The sequence below is a fragment of the Galeopterus variegatus genome, unplaced genomic scaffold (assembly GCF_000696425.1).
Source record: "Galeopterus variegatus unplaced genomic scaffold, G_variegatus-3.0.2 Scaffold167, whole genome shotgun sequence".
NCBI classification, from domain to species: domain Eukaryota; kingdom Metazoa; phylum Chordata; class Mammalia; order Dermoptera; family Cynocephalidae; genus Galeopterus; species Galeopterus variegatus.
The window spans coordinates 854,158-863,186 of record NW_007726278.1 but is presented as its reverse complement, the minus strand read 5'-3'; positions in this window follow the sequence as shown (position 1 = coordinate 863,186).

Sequence of the window (9,029 nt, the reverse complement as noted above, 5' to 3'; positions counted from 1 at the left end):
TTTAGAAGAAAACAAAGGACAACAAATGATTCCAGTTCAGAGTTTAAGTTGTGGGTGTAGTTAATAATCCAACACAGAAGAGAAAGAAAACACAAAACACCCACAGATATAGACAAAGTTCTGATATTAACTGGTAAAGGTCTAACACCACCAAAGAACACCAGTAAAACCTAGAAGAGCTAGAAGCCCCCCGGGTTCCTGAGCAAGTATGAGAGGATTCCACGGCCCTCAGCACACACCCCCAACATCTGCATCCAGCCCAGCAATGACCAACCTGCCTGCTGGAAGACCCTGTGCCCCAAGCCTGGGTAGGGGGCCGAGGGCCTCAGCCGTGCCCCCCAACTCTCCACAACCAGGCCAGCGAAGGAGCCAGCCATTGGCCACCCTGCCCCTCCACCCCCACCCCTCTTTCTTTCCCCCTTCCCCCCCACTGCTCTACAATAACATCTTAGAATGTAAAAATAATAATGATAATAATAAATAAATACATTTAAAAATAATTAATTTGGAATATTTTCCTTCATTTCTATGTTGAGAAAATAATTTCCTATCTAAACACTGAATAAAATAAATAAAACATTTTTTTAAAAATTTACCAGTATAGGGGCATGGGGGCAAAAGTAAGAGAAAGTCTAGATAAAAAGTGAAGCCAAGAGATCTCAGGAGGTACAAAGCATTATTTTTGAATATTTTGTAAAAACAATGAAATAGGGAGCTTTAAACTGCAAAGCTAGAAAAGTTATCCTGACTCATTCCTCCTAACAGTTCAGGAAAACTAATTTCCCATGAAAATGAGCAACAAAAAAGGGAAAGCAGTCAAATATGGAAGTTACTATGAGGAAAAATAGAATAAAGAACAAAAATAGCAACAATAACATTTCTGCAGACAATAAAAGCATAAAAACACACCCACAAAGCAGATGAAAACCTAATAATTCAAAACGAGCTCAAAATAATAGGCTTGAGAGAACAACATAGATAAAAATTAGAAAAATTATAAAGTGAGATTATAGAACTCAGAAGAGAATAACAAATATAACAATAATGAATTTCAGAAAGGAAGATTAAGTTAGAAGTAGCAAAAGAGCAAATACAAGGGGAAAAAAAGCCTTAGAAGAAATAGAGGGTAAAATAAAAACAAAGTTTAAATCAAAAATAAGAGATTAAAAGATTTGAGAAAAAGTGGCTGATAAGATAGTCACAGAGCAACAGAGAAAAAATACTAAAGACTATATTTCAAGAAAGCTTTCCTAAAGTGAAAAAACTACTAAAGTTATGTACTGAAAGGGTATATACTGCATATACAAATGCTGGAAAGGATGTGGAGCAACTCAAACTCTCACACATTGCTAAAGGGAGTGTTAAATGGTACAACCACCTTGGAACTCTTTGGTAGCTTCTTAATAAAATAAACATACAGCTACCTTATGACCCAGCAAATCCACCCTAAGGGGCTTATCCAAAAGAAATAAAAGCAGAAAGGTTCTAGACAGCTGTTTTTAAAAATTGTAAAACCCAGCTGTCCATCAATAGATTTGATAAATAAACTGGAGTATATTCATAAATAGAATACATTGGTAACAAAGAAAGATATACTAATACATAGGACATGGATGTACCTTTAAAATATTATGCCAAATGGGCCGGCCTGGTGGCGCACTGGATAAGTGCGCCGCTTGGGAAGTGCGGCGGCGCTCCCGCCCGAGGGTTCGGATCCCACATGCAGACCGGTTCCCGCTCACTGGCTGAGCGAGGCGCGGGGGCAACGCCGAGGGTTGCGATCCCGTTGCCAGTCCCCGGTCCGGTACGGGGGCAACACTGAGGGTTGCGATCCATTGCCGGACACGGAAAAAGACAAAAAATATATATATATATTATGCCAAATGAAAGAAGCCAACATAAAAAAAAGTGCACACTGTATGATTCCATTTACATAAAATTCTGGACTTGAAATCAAATCAATGGTTGCTTATGGAGGGACTGACTGGAAAAGGAAATGAGGGAACTTTCCGAGGTGGTGAAATGCTGTGTGTCTGGAAATGTATTCATCACGATTGGATGACCAAAACACAAAAGAAAACAAAACCCTGAAGGTCTACTTGAGATCTGAGTACTACATTTCACTCCATGTGAAATAAAACTTAATGTTTAGAAATGTGTTCACAGACATGCACACACACACACACACACACACACACACGAGAAAAAGACTTAAAAGACTGGATCCTGATTGAAACAATCTGATTTTTTAAACTTATCACATTCATGAGACCATCGGAAATTTGAACAATGACTAAAGAGTTAATGTTATTTTAGGAATGATAACTGTATTGTGATTTTATAAAATAAAGAATTCAAAGTCTGGCCGGTTTGCTCAGTTGGTTAGAGCAAGGTGTTACAACACCAAGGTCAAGGGTTTGGATCCCCATACCTGCCAGCTGCCAAAAATTAAAACAACAAATAAATAAAATAAAGACTTCATCTTCAAGAGTTATATACTGAAATGTTTATTGGTAAAATTATATCATGTCTGGGGTTTGCTTCATAATAGTCTGGCACCGGAGACAATGGATAGGAGGCTAACTGAAATAAGATTGACCATGAGTTGATAATTGCTGGAGTCAGAAAATGGTAAATGAGCATTCACTATACTATTCTGTATGCTTTCGTGTATGTTTAAAGTTTGGGGGCTGGCCAGTTAGCTCAGCTGGACAGAGCATGGTTTTGTTACACCAAGGTCAAGGGTTCAGATCCCCATACTGGCCAGCCACCAAAAAAAAAAAAACTTTTTCATGGAGAATGGATGAACAATTGCTATGCGCAGCAGGGAATGAATCTCACAAACATTAGGATGAACAAAAGAAACTGGACAAAAAAGTGAGCATACAGTATAATTTCAATTATACTTGTAAAAGTTTAAAATAGGCAAAATAAATCTATGATGTTAGAAATCAAGACAGTGGTTACCCTTAGGGGAGAAATAAGTGGGAAAGGGCCAAGGAGGGCTTCTGTTGTGTGGGAAATATCCTCTTTTTGGTCTGGGTATTGGTTACTTAGATGTGTTTTCCTTGCAAAAATTCCTCAAACTGTACACTTATTATTTAAACCCTTTTCTGTGTGAATGTTGTACCTCTTTTTAAAAGTTATGATTTGCAAGATTAAAAGTAAAAGCAAATCAACAACGTTTTAGTCCGTTTTGTGTTGCTGTACCAGAATACCCGAGACTGGGTGATGTATAAAGAACAGAGGTTTATTTGGCTCAGATTCTGGGACAGTTGCATCTGGTGCGGGCCTCAGGCTGCTTCTACTCATGGCAGAAAGCCAGAAAGCAGCAGGCAGCCGGCAGATGCAAGCAGATCACATGGCAAGAGGAAGCAAGAGAGAGGAGGTGCCAGGGTCTTTTAAACAATCAGCTCTTGCAGGAACTAATCGAGCAAGAACTCACTCAGGGCCACGTCCCCCAGGGAGAGTATTAATCGATTAGTGAGGGATCCGCCCCCATGACTCCAAAAGCTCCCAACGCTGCTACACTGGAGATCAGATTTCCATGAGTTTTGGCGGTGACAAGACATTCAAACTCTATCAAACAATAAAAACTATTTGTTGTGTATGCGGGTACTTCAAAAAGTTTGTGGAAAAATAGAACTGAAAGATAATGTGAATCTTTCCATGACCTTTCCATGACCTTCGTATCCTAAGATAGCTTCTTTTTACAACCAATTTAAGCGTATACCCTGCAAAGACAGCTTTACTACTAATGATATACCCAACTCTTTGTTAAGAGAAACAAAGGAGCAAATACTCAAAACCAGATACTGAAAGTTAAACTAGTGCCTTCAGCCTCTTGAATGGATCAATATCTCATCAAAGTTCTAACAAGCTCTCAAACTGATATATGACGGTACTTCAAAAAGTTCTTGGGGGCTGGCCCGGTGGCGCACTGCTACAGTGCACCGCTTGGGAGCGCAGCGGCGCTCCCGCCAAGGGTTCGGATCCCACATACAGACCGGCCGCTCACTGGCTGAGTGAGGTGCGGGTGCAACACCAAGGGTTGCGATCCCGTTGCCGGTCCCGGTCCAGTACGGGCGCAACACTGAGGGTTGCAATCTGTTGCTGGGCACGAAAAAAGACAAAAAAAGAAAAAAGAAAAAAAAAAGTTCTTGGAAAGAGCCATATTACCTTTTAATTCTATTTTCCACAAACTTTTTTAAGTAACCTTTTTGAAGTACTCTATACACGTACATACACACAGAAATGCTAATAAACATTCAAATGTCCCATGCAGTACTCAATCCACAAGGCCTACTCTTGTCTGTGAATAATACTTTGGCAGTCCGACTTATCCTATCTGACTAACTTGTTAGTTTGACTAACTAGAACACGCGAGGGTGCTTCAAAAAGTTCAAGTAAAACTTCAAATTATCTTTCGATTCTATTACTCCATGAACTTTTTGAAGTGTCCTGGTACATACGAATACCATACATTTGTAATTTTGTTCTTCAAGGCATCCAGGGTCAAACATATTGTCCCTTAATCATATAAATGATAAACACACTCTGCTTTGCCTTGTTGTAAAAGAAGACATGCATACTCTCCCACCAATACAATATAAAAGCTGGACAAGACATATCAATCTGGGCCACTTTCTGACTGGATACAGTCCTCTATTTAACATAGAAATGAAATCCATTGCATGACCTTCCTTGACTCATTACCTTAAATCCATTACCTTGTCCAAGACACAAAGCCAGTAAGGGATGAAATTAGAACTCTTAACCATTATAATTGAAGTTTGCAGTATATATTAGTCTGTTTCTGTTGCTTATAACAGAATACCTGAAACTGGATAATTTATAAAGAAATGAAATTTATTTTTTATAGTTTTAGAAGCTGGGAGGCCCAAAGTGCAGGGAGCACATCTGGTGAGGGCCTTTCTCTTGGTGGTGACTCTCTACAGCAATGCAGGCTGTCACATGGAGTAAATGGGCTGAGCAAGAGAGCTGACCTGCTCACTTGATCTCCTCATAATGCCATCAGGACAACACCCATTACTTTATGAATGGATCAATCCATTCACAAGGGCACAGTCCTCACAATTTAATGACCTTTTTAAGGCCCTACCTTTCAAATACCATAATTGAATTTCCCACCTTCTAGACAGTGTTACAATGGGGGTCAAGATTCCAATACACAGACTTTTGAGGGACATGCTTAACCCATAGCACAGTGAAAGCTTCAGAAAGGCAGTAATGTTGAGACACTTTGCTCCCATCCCTCAGGCCCACCCCTCCACCACCAAACATTACTCTTCTAATATTTCATCTGGTGCTGCCCTTATAATAAGCAGATGCATGGATATTGTTCCTTATAACTCAGATTGAAGTTATATGAATGTAGTCTCTGTCTCCCTCTCAAAACTTCTTATTGTATAGTACTTGCCCTTTATCTTTTTCTGGTGATATGAGATGACACGGTGCCTATGTGAAGAGGTGAAGTGAGGTGAATAATGTAGGGGTTATGACATAGGTATCATGGTGCAGTGTTAGGCTACTATCAATCTCCTGATGAGACGCCAGAAGGAAGATCATCTGCTTTGGTAATCCTGGATACTTGAGCTACAATGATGTCAATGGCTGGACATCAGGAGCAGACAATGTCAATGGCTGGGATTCTCCATAGTTCAAGGTTTTTTTCTGCTGAAACTTTTGGAAGAACATTGTAATTGGGTGTTGTTTCTCTCTCTCTCTCTCTCAACTCATCAAAGAGTTGCTGCGGTGGTCCTACGGTGACTATATGTGTGACTTTAATGCTGTGTTCTATCCAAGCACCAAGTTGAATCGAAGGAGTGCATTCCATAATTTTGTCCTTTAATGCCTGTGCAATTTGAAACACTTTGGCAGATTTTGGTAATGTCCACATTGCTGGTTCTGCCTCAGTTTCTTCCTCTTTGTCTTCCTCTTCCTCTGTGACTCAATGAGTTCTTTGAGTTCCTCATTTGTTAATACTTCCCGATGGCCTTCAATATGTTCTTCCACTTCTTCTTCAAGCATGTCAGCAAATCCTTCTCTACCAACTTGTCTTGCTACGTAAATGATTTTCCTAACTTCGCCATCAAACTCTGGGAAGCCTTGAAGATCATTCAAAACTTCACTCCAAAAGTTCTTCCAGCAGGGATTTACATTTTCTGGTTTTAATTCATCCATTACAGCTTTGATGAGTGTTATTGTGTTAGCGATAGTGAATGATTTCCAGCACTGCATTATGTCCACCTTAGGGTCTGCATCAATTGTTGATTGAATGTGACCAACTCTCAAGTCGTGTATGTGGCCTTGACCTGGTCAAGGGGCTGAAGCAATGAGGTTCTATTTGAAAGCAAGAATATAATCTCTACATTTTCATTTGCAGATTCAGGATAGACAGGTGCATTGCTGTAACTAAGCACTTAACTAAGCACTTATCGTGAACTGCAGCCTCAACTTTTGCAGTCTGAAGTGTGACTGCAAAACTAGCAAAGATTTCTTTTTCTTTCTTCACAATTTCATGGCTAGAAGATTCATTCTTACCATAGATCTTAGCAAACCTCAGCATATGATTTTTTTTTCTTAGGTTGAGAACTTTCACCTTTTCACTTAAAAGAAATACTTTACAGCTTCTCTTTGGTGTATCCGAATTACCAGCATCACTACTCTTGTGCTTTGGGGCCATTATTAGGTCAAATAAGGGTTACTTGAATACATACACTATGATACCATGACAGTCAACTTCATAACGAAGATGGCTACTAAGTGACTAACAGACAAGTAATGTGTGCAGTGTGGATATACTGGACAAAAGGGATGATTCACCTTTCAGGCAGGATGGCACAAGATTTCATCACACTACTCAGAATGACATGCAATTTAAAATTTATGAATTGTTTATTTCAGGAATTCTCTAATATTTTCAGATTGTGGTTGATTGCAGTTAACTGAAACCACAGAAAGTAAAACTGCAGATAAAGGAGCACTACTTTACTTGGGCACTGTACTTGCTTTGCGCAGAAGGGGAGCCAGAAGTGCCCAAAAGCTCAGCATTCCCTGAGATGGACCACAGCCAGTGACTGACTATTGCAGGAATACAGAAGCTCAACTCCTTTGCCTCAGGGTGAGACAAACACTAAGGTGGTAGTTGATGTTCCAGAGGGTTTCAGAGATGAGTCTGGGTCTTCAGCTGAATTGTACCCTTCCTTGCTTCTTCCTTTTCTATACCCTGCTTTTCCCACTCCCTTACTGGTTTATGTAGAAAGCACTTTCTTTAATTATTTCACCCAAATTTTTGGTTCAAGGTCTACTTCTGAGAAAATCCAACCTAAGACAAATTGTTTCAAACCATTGGAAAGCAAAAAGCATAGGCAAGATTTAACAATTAGAGAAGGGAAGCACATGAGGATCAAGGTGGTGCAGTGGTAATCTATCTCCCTATCAGAAAGAAAAGAAAAAGTACAACCTGTTATCCACAATACATTCACAATATCTACATACAAACAAAACACACTACAAAAAAAAAAAAAAAAAGCAGAATCAAATGATCAAAAAGCAAGAGGAAAAAAAAACAGACAATAGAAAAAGAGCCACAGGTGAATTCGATTTTGGAATTATCACATAAAAAACTTTAAAATACCTATATTTATATTTAAGAGAAGAAATAAAAAGATGTTGAATTTCACCAAAGAGCAACAATTGATATATTTCTTAAAAAGGCAAATGGAAATTCTATAACAGAGTGACTATATCTGAAATCAATATTTCAAATAGTGGGTTTGATGTTAGATATGACACAACAGAACAGAGAATTAGTGAACTGGAGAACAAGTTAGTATAAAATAACCAAGTCAAAGCACAGAGAGTACAAAAGATGGAAAACACAAAAAAGTACATAAGAGAAAAGGTATTTTCATTATGTTCGATATAACTCTTATGTACTTTTTTTTTACATAAATGTAATTGGAGTTGAAGAAGCAGAAGAAAGAATGAAACAGAAGCATTGAGAAAAGAAATAATAGACAAAATGTTTTCAAAATTGATGAATTAGGGCCGGCCCGGTGGCGCACTGCTATAGTGTGCCGCTCGGGAGCGCGGTGGCGCTCCCGCCGAGGGTTCGGATCCCACATACAGACCGGTTCCCGCTCACTGGCTGAGCAAGGTGTGGGCGTGACACCGAGGGTTGCGATCCCGTTGCCGGTCCCGGTCCGGTACGGGTGTGACACTGAGGGTTGCGATCCGTTGCTGGACACGAAAAAAGACAAAAAGGGAAAAAAATAAAATAAAATAAAACAAAATTGATGAATCTTATTAAACCACACATCTACTATGCTCTACAACACAGAGGATTTTTAAGGCAACAAAACTATTCTGTATGATACTGTAATGGTGAATACATGACATTATGCATTAGGCAAGACCCACAGAACTGTAAAGTACAAAGAGACAACGCTAATATAAAATCAAGTTAATAATGGTGCTGATAACATCAAGGTCCAGGATTTGATCCCTACACCGGCCACCCACCCCATCCCCCCAAAAAATCAAGTTAATAATAATAGAACAATATTGATTTATAATTGTAACAAATGTACCACGTTAAAGTAACATGTCCATAATAGAAGAGACTGTATTTGTGGGTGGGGAAGGGAATGGAAATTATCTGCACTTTCCACTCAATTTCTCTGTCAAACTAAAACTGCCATAAAAATAAAGAAAAAAATAATTTAAGGGCCAGCCCGGTGGTGCACTGCTACAGTGCGCCGCTTGGGAAGCGTGGTGGCGCTCCCGCCGAGGGTTTGGATCCCACATACAGACCGGCCGCTCACTGGCTGAGCGAGGAGCAGGGGCAAAACCGAGGGTTGCGATCCCGTTGCCGGTCCCGGTCCGGTACGGGCGCGACACTGAGGGTTGCGATCCATTGCCGGTCACGAAAAAAGACAAAAAGACAAAAAAAAAAAAAAAATTTAAAAACCTCAAAAAAAAGGCTCTACAATCTTAAGATAAAG